This window comes from Pinus tabuliformis, chromosome 8, assembly GCF_031772625.1.
Source record: "Pinus tabuliformis cultivar Carrire ecotype Pingquan chromosome 8, CPIR1, whole genome shotgun sequence".
NCBI lineage: Eukaryota > Viridiplantae > Streptophyta > Pinopsida > Pinales > Pinaceae > Pinus > Pinus tabuliformis.
This window is the reverse complement of record NC_142294.1, coordinates 1,145,637,117-1,145,654,658: the sequence shown is the minus strand read 5'-3', so window position 1 is coordinate 1,145,654,658 and position 17,542 is coordinate 1,145,637,117. Positions and strand designations below refer to the sequence as shown.

Sequence of the window (17,542 nt, the reverse complement as noted above, 5' to 3'; positions counted from 1 at the left end):
TCGAAGTTCCAACCAAGGGTCGAGCCACAAACAAAGTGTTAAACTAGAGTGCCAACCAAGGGCCACCACATACTGAGTATAAAACTAAATGCAAATCAAAGCGCCCAATAGTCCTTGTGAATGATGTGTCATTCCTACCAATGATTATGCCAACCATGTCAAACAAAAATCCATGTAAGTTTTCACACAACTGTGCCAACACGAAAAACCTCATCAATCCATTAGACTTCATGCCAAATCCATTAGTGTTAAGCCATATCAAACTTGATACCATAAATGTAGGTCTACTTCTCTTCATTGAAACCATAGTGGCATCCCCATTTAATGGTTATGAACACACAACTCATAACTCGCTACACTCCTACTCATTTGAGACAGTCGAACCACTTATTTATACACGAGCAGGGGCCAAAAACTGAAATGGGACCATTTCTAGAAGCATCATATGACCAACTAACATGAACCAGTCCTAGGGGTCAATAAGAAAACCTATGTTGACGTTAGGATGATGTCATAGATGCCATAAGGCACTTATTTATTGGTGCTATGTGTCACTCAGGTTCGACCCTATTGGTTGTCCAAAATGTTAATTAAGCATGCCACATGGCACTACCATTTCATCACCTTGTTGCCATGTCATAACCCTTGAGCCATTCTTGTGTTGCTACATGTCACTATATTTCCAATTGCCCAATCCGGTCCTACCACTTGTGTGTCCACATTAGGGGGCACGTCATGCTCACCTACACTTAGGGGCTCCACTTGGCATCCAAGTAAGGGGTCCGCTTGATGTCTGCCACATGTCTTAAATTTACTAGTTTGGAGAAAATCCACATGCAATATATGGGGGGTGCATTCATTATTAAATGACATCTAGGTATACACACAAACCACCATACACATTATCCACAACCATCATATCAACTAATAGATGTATGATGTTTAGTCTCGTTAAATAGTGCACATGTTTGTGTGCCTAAAGTCATTGATTTCTCACCAATTCTTGTATTTGTCTTAAACATGCATGAACTTTAACAAATTTGGTGTTTTATAACCAAATTTGGGGGTTTTGACCTTTTTTGCCAATGTCACTTTCAAACTAACTTATCTTCTCATCCCAGAGGAGTTTGAAAAGGTGTAATATATCGTTGGAAAGGTCTTAGAGAAGAATATCTAACCACACCATCTATATTTTTATTTGATCATCATAACTTCACCAAAAACTCAATAATATTTAAACTATTTTGTCATCATTTATGAGATATTACAAGGCATCAGATTATCATTTGATACTCTTCTTCTTTTAACATACCCTTTGACATCAATGACACTTGTTGTCATTAATGTCAACACTATATCCAACATACATCACATCATTAGTGATAGAGATATTTATATTATAACTCTCTTTTGATAAAATATTTTCATATTTATAAGATTCACCAAAACTAAGTCCCTTGAGGGGTATGTTGTAATGTATTTGTATAGGGAACAAACAAGCAAAGTAGAGGAGTTGGTCACAATTACTAGAAAATGGATGAGGAAAAATTCTTTTTCTTATAGATAAACTTGCACCTAAGCATACATCCATTGTTTAAATGATCTATTTCACATCCTATATGTTAAACTTATAGATGATTTGGTGTAAGTAGTTTGTTGGACGAATTTTTGTGAATAATCTATTTGGGGATCAAGATATTTGTGAAAAAATTGTAAGATCTTCAAAATTTTTGCTTTTGATGTTGGCTTCAATATTTTATTCATTTTGATATTTTTATAAGCATTATCAAAGTTAAACTTTTTAACCTTGTTGTGTCATAAAGTTCACCTAACATCCCTCATTTCAATAAAACATTTAGCACATAAATTTTTTTACACAATGTCTTTAGTGTATCTCGTTAAGTATCTATCTAACATATTTAGATTATTTTATATGTTTGTGCACATAAAATATGCTAGTATATATGAAGGTTCTACTGAGTTATTTCAAGGTAAAGTATGTAATGAGGCCTCTAGTTATAATCAAACTCAGTCCACAAGTTACTAGGTGCCATTGTAAAATAAAAAAGATGCATTTACACATAAAACCCTTTTATTTTCATTTTTTTATTATTTATTTTTATTTAGTTTTTTAATATTAGGGGAATTGACAATTGGGATGGTCTTGTACTCACGTGACACAAGGTTGATTATAACCACTACCACTATACCCATTGGTGGGTCCACGTCACCCTCAACATACAACCATGGGTTAGACAATTTGGGGGATTTGAACATGGGACTTTGTATTCACATTTACTTTACATTTTCATGGGCTTGCAAAGTGAGCTTCCAAGGGGAAGCTATAAAAACCCTTTTATTAATTTAATGTATGGCAATAAATTTATATCAAAAACACCTTTGGCACAATGCCCCAAATGAATAACAAGTGAATCTTGTGATTAAAAATGATTCATAATTCATTAAATAACTTGAAGTTCCAAAACAATGTAATCTTATTTTCTACATGATTGTTGCAAAAGTTCGTTAACTTCTCATATCCAACGCCATAAAATGAAAAAAAAAAATACTTGGCCAATTATAAATAACCATAATAAATTGACCATAATATAAATGTTGAAATAAAGCATGTACATATCATTCTTCATCATCATCATCTTGATTATCTTCCATGCTTGGCATGAAAACATTGTTGTTCTTAAAAAACTGTGTCTCAGTATGACCACCAATCCCTATCCAACACATCTAGGTTAAAAAAACTTGCAGGTTGCAATGTTTAGGAAAAACATAAGGCTCTTTATTTTCATCCCAAGTCTTTTTAGAGTTGTTACCTATTAACTCATCCTCACATTTTTCCTTTACATTATCATGATCAAAGGTATACCACCACTTGCATTTAAAAATGACACATTAATATGGAAATATGAGATGTCCAATTGCATTATCTCTTGTATTTTTTTTATGTAACCCGACTTTCCCTCTATTGGGCTCTAATCATAATGGCTAACGTGACTAGATTAGCCAAATTTTGCCTCCACTCCATAGTCAAGTTGATATGTCCATCATTAGGCTCCTTGGTTCCAAAATGATGCCAATATGCCCACATGGATGGGAACAAATGCACCTGTAAAAATTTGAACAAAGGATTGTGTCATGTGTCTAGTAACCAGAGCAATAATAAAAACATAATGCATGTTATAATTCAAATATGCATTATAAAGTGAATAATGTAAATAGAGATATTATTACAAAGTTGTTACACCCAATCCCTACATTTATAATACCCTCTTCACCATGTGAGTAATGACCAAATGCATCATATTTCTCTATGATGTAGTTAACCACCCAACTATTTGGATAGATCACTAGCACATTTTTTTTAAATGATTAGAGTAAGGGATGCTTCTACCATTAAACTATCTAGATTATTTTATGTCATTGTCACATTTCATTCTCTTATATTCATACAATGTGACCCATGGTTTTATATCCTCCTAATTGTAAAGAAAGAATTTAGTGATGACATTAATGTCTAAATTTGATGATGTATTCATGAAATCAAAATGAATAGTAAGAAATCAAATATACATTATCAAGTTTAGTGGAAAAAGTTACTCTAAATTTTTTTGGCAAAAGGTAAGAACCTTACTCTTTATCATACCTATTTTTAGTTCATTTGGATTATCTCCCCTTCCCTATTGTCCTCGTCCTACAAGTTAGACCATACCACTCCATATAGTGTGTCATTGATTTTCTCAATATACTCGCTACTATAATTGAATGGTTTGTATGTTATGTACCTTTGATTGTAAACCCCTTCATGTTTTCCTTTTGTCAAACAAACACATTCAACATTTTCATGTACCTCTCTAAGAAGAACATCCAATGACATGAAACAACCGTGGCTAATTGAACTTCATAAATTAGGTAAATTATAGTATGGACTTGCAAGTCCACGAAACTCATAGGTAGTTCCTTCCCAACATGCAAATAATCATAGATACTATTGACACTGGCCCTAGAATGTTATACATATGAATCTACTTTGATTTAATCCAACATAGAAATGTAGATAATTTAGATATGTCATGACGCAAGGCCTAAAGGAATACATGGTTCGTATAACCATGCATGAGTAAAGGATAAATGCACTACAAAATAAACACATATAAAATTATTTGGCATAGAACTCTCATTGCATAGCAGATTATAACCTAAATTGCAAAGAAGAAGCATGTAATCAACATACATACTCTTAGAAGGTTCAAATGGTCATATGATTTCAGCCTTGACAAATGCTATTTTATAATGAAACATTGAGTCAACCTATATAAAGAAGGTTCCTTCACAACCAATATAACATCCCTCATCAAAAAAATGTCATGTTTCTTGAAAATCCATGACATTACATCTCCTTTAAAAGACCAAGGGGGGGCTGACTTCTTCCCTACTTTATTTTCTTGGCCAATGTTACCTTTTAGTATTTGAAGAAACAATATCTCTCCTAACACCCAATGTATCATATTTTTTAATGGTATGTACCTTCATAAAGAAGAAACATTTTTTAATACATTCATGGGATCTAGTAAGTGAGCACTCTTAAGATGTTGTCAATAAGGAAGTTCATAAAATATAGATTTCCTTTTCTTCTTGATGGAAATTTTCTCAACATAGGTGTCAAATAATTCAAGATCATGAAACATAGGTTCCTCATCTAAATCAAACAACTCTACAATTCCATTATCCTTTGCGTCAATGACTTAAACCAAGCCATTGATGCCAACATTTCAAGTCTTTGGGTTCTATCTAGTTTACCGTTGAAAGCATATGCTACTCTTCTTTAAGGGTGTCTTCTAGAATGAATACTCTCAAGAAGTGATACAACAATGTTGAACAAGTGGTTGGATCACCTAGCCTTTATAGAAATCCCACAACATTTATTTATGTGTCTTTTCTATATCATGTATTGAATCCTTGACCATAATAGGAGGAATTGTACTATCAAATTTGCGTAGTCGATCATCAATATAATGGAACAATGTGAGACACCTACGATTCACTTTCAACCATTTACAATTTCAACAACTATATATTACTAGGGTGTTATAACAAAGATACAGTTTATGGTAAAGTACCATGGGCCCAAGATGGTTGCTAGAAGATAACACATGATAATGGGAAGGTAATTGGCCCTTAATTTCCGTCTACCATCTTCCTATGGTATTTTGCCCTTGATAAGAGCTTGTGGTGTGTTTTCATTGGCGGAATATCCCGCATAGCTTAACTTGATCCCAAACTAAGGTTCTACAAAATTCAATACACAATTACTCAGTTGCACATGCAAAGGTAACATAAATTCAATAAGATAATCAAATTATAATTGAAATATGTCAAGGGAGAATTTGATGAATATGGAATGATAAAATGAGCTAGAATATGAAGAATTTACCAATTAATACTATCACTTTTTTCTCTTGCATTTGAGTGAAAACCATAATCAACACAAGTATACATTCTTAAAAAAAAGTTTGGGAAGCATGGAACATATTAACTTAAAAAAAATTTTGGAAGACTTTTTAATTATGCGGTGTGAGTTTAAACATCATCGGTCTAATTTTAGATGATACATTTTCTGCTGATATGATATACTTTATACAATTTCAAATGATATAATTTTTCACTCATTTAGTATTTAGTATGTATATATATATATATGAGTGTGAAAAATTAGACCATTCCATGGAATCATATAACCTTCATAGCACCAGTGGGTGTGATGGTTGCGTGCTAAATTAATGAGAAATGGTGAAATAGACAACAAAGAGTACAAGTCAGAAATGGTGAAATAGACCACAAAGAGTACAAGTCAGATATGGCTATTTTGAAGAAATGGATTACCATGGATATTTAAGATAGTGGCGCTCATAATTTGGTTTTGTCCATTTTCAGAAATGTGGTTTTTGATGCTGACAATCTTGAAAGCAATGGCTATTTTGAAGAAATGGATTACCATGGATATTTAAGATAGTGGCACTTATAATTTGATTTTGTCCATTTTCAGAAATGTGGTTTTTGATGCTGACAATCTTGAAATCAATTAGTGTGTCTATTTCTACATGTACGGTAAGACTAACAGAACCAGAATACAAAAAGGTACCAAAACTATGCATATTTATTGAGTCCGCCTTGGTAAAAGCTACACCTAAAAATGTTGCAGACTTAAGAATGAGATCTTCCTGATTCAATTTCTTTCCTCCTCTCTCCGACAGCAATACCTTCTTAAATTTATATGCACAATGCATTTATGAGCTTGAGCTTGAAAGGCAAGGAGATGACAAGGCGAGGGCATTAATGCTGGTCTCACTACACAGTGGATTTCGCGCCTGTGCGTCCCATTCGGACGCATTCCTACGATCTCATTTCTGTATCTTTCTTATCTGCAACGGAACGAGTTCATCATTGAATTCCAAAACCCCCACAAATATAAGCCCCATTTTTCAGCCTGAGCCTTAGCCCTGCTCTGCTGCAACTCAAAATTCACGAGAACACATCATCAACACTGTAAAAGGTGAAGAAATAGAGTCGATGAACTGCGGTACACTACTAGTGGAGGAGGAAAGCATCCGACAGAAAGCTGGAAGAATTGAAAGAATTGGAGCCCACTTCCGATCTCGAGGGTTTTGATGCTTTAAAGTTTAGAGGATTTGAGTGCTCAACGTTGAAGAAGTCAATTCAATGGCGCAGATGGTGATAATTCACAAAATCCTACCTAAGGCAATGGCTACTGAAGCTCGGTCAATGTACATTATTGGTCAAGCAGGCTTGACATTTTGGGCACCCAATATTAATATCTTTCGAGAACCTCACTGGAGAAGAGGTTAATAAACCCTAGGGAAAACCCATTATTGACAAGTGTTTTTTAATTTTTCAGAAAAAAAAAAACATTGTTACTTGGATCCGGGATCCAGTTTTAACTTGATACATTTTAGTGTTCTACAGGGCTCTCCTGTGTTACATAAAACAGAGAATCTGTATCCTCAGTATGTGTTTATATCCCCTGTGAAGAGAGTGTAAATATGTGTGTTTATATCCCTATGAAGAGAGTGTAGATCAACAACCCTGCATGATGATTAGACCTTCCTCTTGAAGATTGAACCTTGCGAGATGATTGTAACGGACCTGTACTTCTTCATCCTCAGCCTCCTCCAAAAAAACAGAGTATGCTCTGCCTCATATCTCTGATATGTTTGTGGAGGAGTCCCGGTTTTCTTTTAGCCAGCTGTGGGGCTATTATGGGCAAACACATTTTCCCTCTTATCGATACAACTCGATTATGCATTGAGTCTATCATCCAAGGATTGAATTAAATATCTCAATACCAAGCACCTCACACCACATTCATGTCCAGACTGGGCTTTATAGCTCGATATGGCCCGACTCAAGTGGACATTTATGCTGGAAGGATTGATAATATATACGGACTACTCAGTTTGCAGTTGCATTTGTAAGGGGTTTCCAAGGCGAAAATGAAAGATAACACAATGGAGAAGATTCAGAGAAGCAGAGCTAGGAGGGACTTAGAAATGGAGGGGGTAAATAGAATTTAAAGAGAACTGAGTCGTTTCATGCTTTGAGCATGTTGCAAACATTTCACAAAATATTATTTGGATAACTGGCAAGTGTGATTCACAATAGATTTAGCATCATTCATGACAACATTTCAGACACCGTAAATTAGCATTGCAGAAAATGTACATGGATATATGCATAAGAATGGGACAGGAAAATTACTCCAACCAGTTGGCCATGTATCCTTCCCCATTCTGACTTCGAATTTGTCTCAAATATGCTACCAATCTCTTCGGAAATGCAAACTACTGATGGTTCCAAAAATAAATGTGAGATACTTTAAAAAGGGTGTAAACATCGATACATTCATGAGGAATGTTGAAGATCATGATCAGCCCAGGGTCCATTGTTCCAATAATTGTTTGTCAATATTATTGGAATATTCACCAGTACATTTGTGTCGTTACATATGTATTTTTGTATGGCAGACAACATGCAATATTTCCAAATACATGTAGATAATGTGGCAAAACTTGCCAGATTTGATACTTTGATTTCGATCTTTCCATGTCTGAAAAGGTAGCATTTACAAATAATCATGTGTGTATGAGCAAGACCTGAAAGATACATTCCAACCACCTTTCCAGAGATGTGTGCAAAATGGTCATGCTAGTTGTATGATGTGCTCATACAATCAGCTAAATGGAGTTCCTATATGTGCAAACTATGACCTTCTCACATAGATGACTAGAAATAGCTGAGGCCTTGAAGGTTATATTACCTCAGACTATCATGCAGTAGCAATCATTTTTGAAGATCAGCATTCTGCTACATGTGCAGAAGATGCAGTCACAAATGTTCTGAAAGCAAGCATCCCTTGCAATCCTATTACTCCATTTCTAGCCCTTCAGAATTACATTGACATTCTATCATTCTCCAAAGGGTGTGAAAAAGCGACTTGCTCTTCCAAGGCCAATTTCAGTGTAGCGATAGATATTGTAGCTAAAGTAGATATTGGAAGGTAGCTTTTCACCCTTTATTCTGAAGTTGTCTACAATATTTTTGGACCACATAATAGAATGCAATGCTTATTTTTTCAAAAGAATGACTCACGAGTTTTATTGTTTTTTTAATTTAAAGGGCATTTAATAATTATGGAGGAGAATCTTTTGAATATGGTTATCAATGATGTTGTTGATTTCAAATATTACTTGATTTGTGTTGGAGATAACCCCAGCATAGATCTATCTTAACTACGGATCTAACATTAGCTTAGAGGGATCAAATTTCTTCACATGCAAACTTCTTTAGAGGGAAAAATACAATGTGTTATATTTCATTCTTTAAATTGTATTTTTGAATGCTAAATAGGGTATATATAGGACCAAATAAATGTTTTAACCATAAAAGTTTATTTTCCGTGATATATATATATATATATATATATATATATATATCACGGAAAATAAACTTTTATGGTTAAAACATTTATTTGGTCCTATATATATTTATATTTATAGACACACTTAATTATTGACATTAAAATATTTTACATAACATGTACATGGAAAAGTTTTATCAAGCAAATTAAAATGATTTTTTATTATTAATATATTTTTAAGTATATGTTAATATTAATTCATATTAGAATATTTTATGATAACCTACATTGAATATTTTTATATACAACATTAAAATATTTAATATTTTATTTTAATAATTTTTTCTATATATAGATATATGTGAAGTTCATATGGACATAAATTAGTCAACATAAATCTTCAAATAGTTTATTTAAATATTTTTGAAAATGATAAGATTTAAACATCTTACTCAAACATTTTTTTACTTCTAATTACTTTAGAGAATATTCATTTTTTTTTTTACTTCTAATTACTTCAGAGAATATTCATTTTTTTAATTATAAAGGACATTATTTTTCAATTTAGAACATAGTTTTTAATTTTTAATGTATTTTAAAGGGGGGCAGATGGACATACATACTTACACATTAGAATGAGCCTCTCGGCTCAATCAAATTTACACATTGTAAAGGAAGTGCCAGAAGAATGAATATGAAGAAGACTAGTAGTTTAAAATACCTTTGACAAAGTTTTATGCATATAAATTTGTTGGTCTTGACATATCCTTCTTCTAGATGGTGGTGATATCCTTCTTCTAGATGGTGGTGAAACACATCGGTGAATGACATTGCACATTTGAAGTTTTGAGATGGCTACATTGCATTACAGAGTTTACTCTGGCTATGACATATTGAAGGAAGTAAGGGAGTATGCCAAACCAGAGATTCTAGGATTCTAAAGTTTCCCAAGACAAAAACTTGTCACCATAATTCATCCATAAAATTGCTTGTAAAGGTGATGTGGAGTTGTAGCATTGACCAAAAATTCTAGTCAATGAAGGATAAAGTACTCCAAATAGAATAGACTATTCATTATTCATGGTCTCGAAGGCTTATACATGTAGGAAAAACCACTTCCAAAGGATTTATATATAATCTAACATATGATCCACTATATACATGCCAGTTGTGCAATTAGAATATGAGCAATTGCTATGTTTTGTATGAAGGAATTCTCTATCAAATCATGAAGGACTAGAGTAACCCATAAACTTCCGTGAATATTCCACTAGACAGTTCTCATAACAAATCTAATAAATTGTACTTAAAAATCTGCAATCTACACTATGAGGATTTATTTCTCATTAGATTTTGAAATTTGTAAATTATTGTTTATTGCATATGCATGCATATTATAATTACGCAAAAAATAGAGAACAATGAAATAAAAAATCACAAATTGTGATTTGACACAAGATATAACATGGGAAACCCTTTCGGGAAAAAAGTCAACTGGAAAGTGAGGTCACTTTTCTCTCTTTCTATGAATAGAAAATGGCTGCGAGTACGAAAAAGTAAGGCTTGTGGATTGTGGGCTACTACATTGCACAAATCCTCTTTGTGTGCTTTCTACCTATGTTTCTCAACTACTTTGTTCATATGTGGAACAAAATGCGCTCGAAGAGAATGTGACCTCTTTTCCTCATAATGGTCGAGTTATAACACAACCTGATAGCCTACTAGTGGTTAAGTTTGACTCTCTCAACTCTTAACTAGAGTTACAATATGGACTCTTCTAGAGACTTCTTTATCATGATCACATGTATAACCCCTTTTCCATGAATAATGGGGGTGATGTGGCATCCTCTCAAATTATGGTGACCAAAACAAGAAGGTCAACTTCAGAGTGACGTAACTTTTGCATATGGACTCCAATTGAGGAAATTCTCGCATGGTTGGAAATGTATCTGTGTGTAGAATATGAAAAAATGTTGTGATGATAAGCAACAAATTTTTACCCCCGAAAAATGTTGTTTGATAACTCAAAATGCTCTCGGAAGGTTTCAGACCCCAATTTTACAAACTAGGTTCCACTGGTAAAAATGTTCTTGTGAGCTTATTGTGGAGTAGGAGTATCCTCTCTGCGGACAGAGACGATCCCTCTAGCCCAAGAGAGTGGGTCTAGCCACAAAAAAGACAATCTAATGTAAATTTCCTTAAATTATAATCGAATAACAAGGCCTACCTCTTATAATGCTAATCCGCTTGATGATGATCTTGCTTCCTTGCTCCATCTTCCTTTCATTCCTTCCGTTCAAGTACCTGAAACAAACATGCAAGTAACAACAACAAATGTGGTAGCATAAAATCAAATCCAATCTACTTAAAAGGTCAAGGAGTTCTAAGCTATCAAATGTAATATTACACCCGATATAGGAAATAAACCATTAGTTGTATTAAAATAAACTTCAAAGAGAAATACAACCGAAGCCTTGACGTTGGAGATCTCCTTTGCGGTATCCACGTCTTGCTAGATACCATTTTAGCACTCTTTTCCTCCCCTATCTTGACATGAAATGGCTTCCAAGCTCTAACTCTCTCTCCTCATGCTTTAGCTACCAAAGACTAGTCTTTTGTCATCTAAGACTAATCTTCTCCTATGAAAGGCTAAAAATTTGCAGAATTTTTGCAGCTGGTTGTATTGTGCATAACCAAAAACGGCAAGAGGAAGTGGTTTATATAGGGATAGGAGGATAATAATGAGATCCACTTAAGGGGGAAGAAGGTCTTATCTCCTTGGGAAGGTCCACTTTTAAGGGGAAAAGAACCTTATATGGAGTTCTCGGCCCTTAACCAACCAAACGAACATCCAACACATCGCCACTAGAAGTTTCTAGATGTGAAACTCCATTTCCTTTTATTAAAACTTTCCAAACGTAGACTAGCGTGGGTATTGGGCTAACAGTAGCACCGATAGGCATGGTTCACAGTGTTAAACTCTGCAAATCGGCGCGGATGAGACACTGGGAAAGAACGTTTTTCTTAAAAACTGGTTTTTTTAAGAAGGATTGTTTGGAAATGTTTTGAAGGGAGTGGGGACTACTTTCTTCAAACTTCAAGGGATGCAAGAGCATAGGTTTCATGTTGAAGGTATAACACAGTAGTCACTACTAGGGTTCTTCGAGATTAGGAATGGGGAGTGACAGGAAAGTAACAAATTACTGTGTAATAGATGCCCCCTAAAGCATGAAGTCAGAGTTGAGAGCGATGGATGAAATGCTTTAAGACAGAGCAAGGACTTGGAATACTAGCATCAAAAGACTTGCAACTCAAACATACATGTACATATCTGAAATCTGATAGTCATGCTTGATAAAAATGAGAGGCATATAACAATACATCAATCCATGGTATAGGTGCAACTATCCATCAAGAAAAGGATCATGTGCAGGGATCCTTAGCATGGACGCAACCATCCGATTGAAAGGATCATATGAAATAGATCCACAGCATGGGCACAACCATCTACATAGAGAGGATCAAAATGAAAACACCCATGGTATGGTCGCATCCATTCGACTGAGCAGGATCAAAATGATACCCACAGCATGGTCGCAACCATCCGTCTAAAGAATCATGTATATAATCATGAATGACTCATCACTCCTCACAACCTGGACTTTTGTGATCTAATCCTAGGGTCTTGCGCTCCAACACAACCCAACCAAAGTACAAATTCTAACATGTGAATAGACATGCTAGAGTCGAACATGCTAGAAAATCACTTGATTATCGGCCAATGATGTGAACTGTTGACAAGCGTGAGAGAAGCCACCCATAATGTCAATGGCTCTCAAGGTACTATCAATACAATTCACAAAGTGTGAATAAGGAACTGAACACGAACACCTGTGAAATCACTCAATCGAGGGCTAATGATGAGAACATGTCATCGAGTGCGAATAAATTTCCATTGAGGCATGCAAGCTCTAAGGTAATGGAAAGGAGTTTCTAGATCAACTTCTTGGATAACGAGCTGAAGTCGACAGGAAGTAATCTGTCGAAGGAAGGTCATAATGAATGCTTCATCATCGACACGAAACGGGAAACACAATGAATGAGAGTAATCCAAGATGGTGACATATGATCAGACAATGTACAGGTAGGAAGACTTCTCTTGAACATGTGGATGACACGACTCTGGAGTTTGGCAGCATTTGACATCATAAGGTCAGAGGTCATGGTGACATGGCAGAGATCATATGAGAGGTTTAAAATGGATAACCCAAAAACCCAGGGAGGCAAGTGACAGAGTGAGGATGTCCCAAAACCCGACACAAACAGCAGATGAGTGTCAATGTTCAAGAGCGACATGCTGCCTCAAGTGAAGAATACAACTGATGAAATACTTCCAATTTCCCCCCACCATTTCTGGCAAGTACCCTAGTTATTTTTACACAAGCTTGATGGGGATAACATATGCTTGTAATATAAGTCCATCCTTCGAATGGATCCTACCTAGTAAGTTTTACGAGCCCTAGGAAGGAGTAGTCCAGTCTCATCACAATGACAAGTCCTATGTCATTTAATCTTTTAACAAGTCTGACAAAGGTGAAACTCAATATCTTTTTCATGTTTGCAGAGTTTGAAAAGACACGGAAAATAAAACTCCAAAAAGTCCCTTTTCGTAAAGTTGTCCCTCGAGCCTGAAAAGGTAGAAAACAATATTCGAGAGAAGCTCCTAGTCATGTTTGACTAAGGTATTCCTTTTTTGTAAATAGTTTATCCCAACCCGAAAAAGGGGTAAACATATACTGGGTAAACAATGTTTTGAAACCATTTACGAGGTTAAAACAACAAGAACTTGGCAATCTTTTCGTGTTTTGAGAGTTAGAAAAGGGCTTAAAGCAAACTCCCCATTTTTATTTTCTTTAACGAGTCAAAAAGGGAAAAACACTTGGCAATCTTTTCATTTTTTACGAGTTAGAAAAGAGCTTAAAGGTGACTCATCCTAGAGGAATGAGTGGTATAAAGGGTAGCAACTGGTTCCGGTTATGGTGGAACTACTAAAAAACATGTAATGGTCAAGAGGCTGGCTAACAAGACTACTCATCGATGCGGTTCCTCAGGAAAGGAAAAAAAACCAAGTGAAAGCATATGATCGACCAAAGAGATGGTGGCAATGGAATGAAACAACCAAGGCTCATCTAGCAGAAATTACTTGATAAAAATGGAAATCACGAGTTGTAAATCGAGCATGAGTTCATTTTTACACAAGCTTGAACCATGGGGAACTCTGCTTGAATTCGGATTCATGTTTACACAAGCTTGAAATGAAAAACTATGCTTGCGATAAGTTTGCATGCCCCGAGCATAATGACTCAATTCGAGGTACATGCCCCCAAAGCCTCATTTCATTCAACGAGGTGGACAAAATGAAGGTTCACTCTCGAGATCCAAGAAAGACTCAACTTGGATTTTACGATATCGTAATAAAAGGCTCGATTTGGAAAAGGGAGCTGTTTCATTTTTTTATCGAGGTTGACACAGTAAAAGAACTATCCTCAGACATCTGTTTCATTTTTTAACGAGGTAGATATAGGAAGAAACTATCCTCAGACATCTGTTTCATTTTTTAATGAGGTAGAGACAGGAAGAAACTATCCTCGAACATCAGTTTCATTTTTTAACGAGGTTGATACAAGAAGAAGCTGCCCTCGGACTTCTTGATTCATTTTTTAATGAGCTTGACACAAGACAAGGAACTATGCTCAGACTCCTTGATTCATTTTTAACAAGCTTGACACAAGATAAGGAACTATGCTCACATCCCTTGTTTCATTTTTTGAGGAGCTTGACACAAGACAAGGAACTTTGCTCTAAGGTCCTTGTTTCATTTTTTAAGGATCTTGACACAAGAGAAGGAACTCTGCTCTAGCCCCTTGTTTCATTTTTTAACGAGCTTGACACAAGACAAGGAACTATGCTCTAACCCTTTGTTCATGGACCATACAAGAACATGGCTCCCAAGAGGTCCTCACTAGATGGGAGAACCACGCTCTAGGAGGAATACATGTCAACTGGTACCAATGACAGATTGGGTTCCAATGCCCCTAGTACATAATGTACTATACCATCTGTGTGATCATCAACAGATGTGGAGATGGAATGGGTAGCCACATAATTGACTTGTGGCAGGGAGGGTACTGCTTGCAAATAAGAACCAATAGGGGATGATGGTTGCATAGGAGGCACCTAGTGACCAATGAATGACAATTGATCAATGGTCACTATTCTCCCTTCGTGTGGAAAACAAACCACATGAAAAAGCGAAGAAACAAGAGCTCCCATGACATAAACATAGTCGCGTCCAAGGAGAATATTGAAATCTAAGGGACCTTGGACTACCATCACGTCTATATAGACGGTCTTTCCTCCCAAAGTAATAGAGAACTTTGGAAGGATCCCTAAGGGTTGACTAGTCCTCCGTTGAAAGTCAACAGATTCTGGGTGACAAGCAGAAGTTGTGGGGAACCCAAAGCTTGCCAAGTAGTAGAAGACATGATGCTAACAGACGTGCCTTCATCTAATATAGTGCCAAGTACTACCATGTTATAGGCTTGTACTGTGATCTAGAAAGGCACATAAGGTGGGAGGTGGAAAGTAGTTAATTGACTCCAATCAAAAGAAATGACAGAACTACTTGGTGGGGGTATCATATGATTGCCCCCATGCCCTGCAGGAAAAGGAGAAGGACTCTCCTGAACAACTGGGACAGGAGGGCCACTCTTCGATTCATGAGAATCTGAGGAGACGAGAAGAACATGAGAAGTGTGATCACTACTCTCTTCGTGAACAGAGTGAACAAATGAAAGCAGAGCCAAGCTGACACTCCTTTCGACCTATGGTTAGTCAGGACTAGATAAGAAAGAGTCATGCTCAGGAAGAGCAGGATGGGTAAGAGATGAATCCAAGTCAATCTCTTTGCCAACTAGGAGAGGGTTAGAAGAAAGCCTCTGATAACCAATGGGAAGTTGGGGTTGAGGAGCTGTAAGGATTTCCAAAACTTTGGAAGCTTTATCTATAAGAGGAAAAAGGTGAAGAAGATGCTTCCCTTTACACAATCTACAGGGGAATCTAATCTTTCCCTTCTTCTTACCATCATTAGCTGAAGGTGTAGCATCGACATGATCTCTAGAGGTCAATGGGGATAGTCGATTCAGGTCTTGAGACCACACGTCTAAGACTCTGGGAATGCCAGGACAGTCTCGAAGGAGATGGTCACCCTTACACAGCTTGCAAGGGAATCTGACATTCCGTGGAGGATTGGAAGGCTTGTCTACAGGAGGTGCATTTGGAGTAACAACTGCATGATTGGCCTCTTGCTTATCTGACTTCTTCTTCTTCGTCTTCTTCTTCTTCTTCTTAGCCTCTTCGTTACTGGATTTCAAAAATTCACCAGGTGAAGTAGAAGAGGAAGATGAAGAAATAGGGGAAGAAGGTGAGAGGTCAGCCTTAGAATCAACATGATCTGGTTCAAATGAAGGAGATGGTTGGGTAGGAGTTGGGACACTCGGGACCACCGAGGTCGAAAATAACCAGATAGGTAAACCAATGGTTAACCCTGGGAGGGACAACGTTGCCATATAAGGAGTACCAGCGTTTCCAAAAGAAGGAAAAGGATCATGATTCCCATCTGAGGGGAATCCTTGACTGGTAGACTCTAGAAATGTTTCCATTGGAATCGACCCTAAAGAATCACTAAGGAAGATAACTTTAACTAGGAATATTTCGTGGGTAGTTAATTTTAAGACACTGAAACAAAACTTTGCCTTTTCATATTTTAAGAGTCGAGAAAAGGGAAAAAGGTGACTCTAGTCACTTTCGAAGTTAACGAGCTCGAAAGGACAAGTGCTCGATGATATTTTAAATTTAATGAGTCAAAAAGACCAAAATTTCAGGGCATTGGCTTTGGCCTTGCCTTTGCCCTTCTTTTTACCCTTAGAGGATTTTTCCATTGTGGTAGATTGGATAGTGTGAACCTCAGAGGTTTTACCAGGACCAGGTGAATTTCGAGAGGGATCATTGGAACTGGTGTTTGAGACTGCCTTCTTCTTGGAAGAGGATTTCTTGGGAGTCTGAGACACAGAACTAATAACTCCATCAACAGGTGGGGTTGCCGAAGGCTTCGATGTCGTTAGATTTTGGTGATGGTCTTGGAGCATCGGGTAACATATTGTATAACGTGCCAAATTGCGAGTGGGAAAGGTCTAAATACTGGGCACGAGCGATGGCTTGCTTGTCAGTAACACACCCACCCATAGCTATGTCCTCAATAATTTTGTTGACGAATGATTTGGTGAACCATTCTGTTAACAACTGATCAGAAATTTCACTTGATTAGGCGACGCCGACGCCTCCATTCATGGATGTGATCGGATATATGGGTCGTAGTGTCCTACTTAAGTGACATAAGCATATGGGTGCCAGTTTCATAGCGAACTGACAACTGGAAATGAGTGAGGAAATCCATAGCAAGAGTGTTGAAGTCATTGTAGGTACCTCGAGGCAATCTGATGTACCACTTGGCTGCAACACCTATGAGAGTTT

General features: G+C 36.4%; 1 protein-coding gene across 1 annotated transcript in view; it reads left to right on the top strand.

Annotated features, from left to right (window-relative positions):
- LOC149239399 (pyrophosphate-energized vacuolar membrane proton pump 1-like) overlaps window positions 1-17,542 on the top strand; it is a 33,256-nt gene that overhangs the window by 14,951 nt on the left and 763 nt on the right. The gene's annotated exons all lie outside the window — the stretch shown is intronic.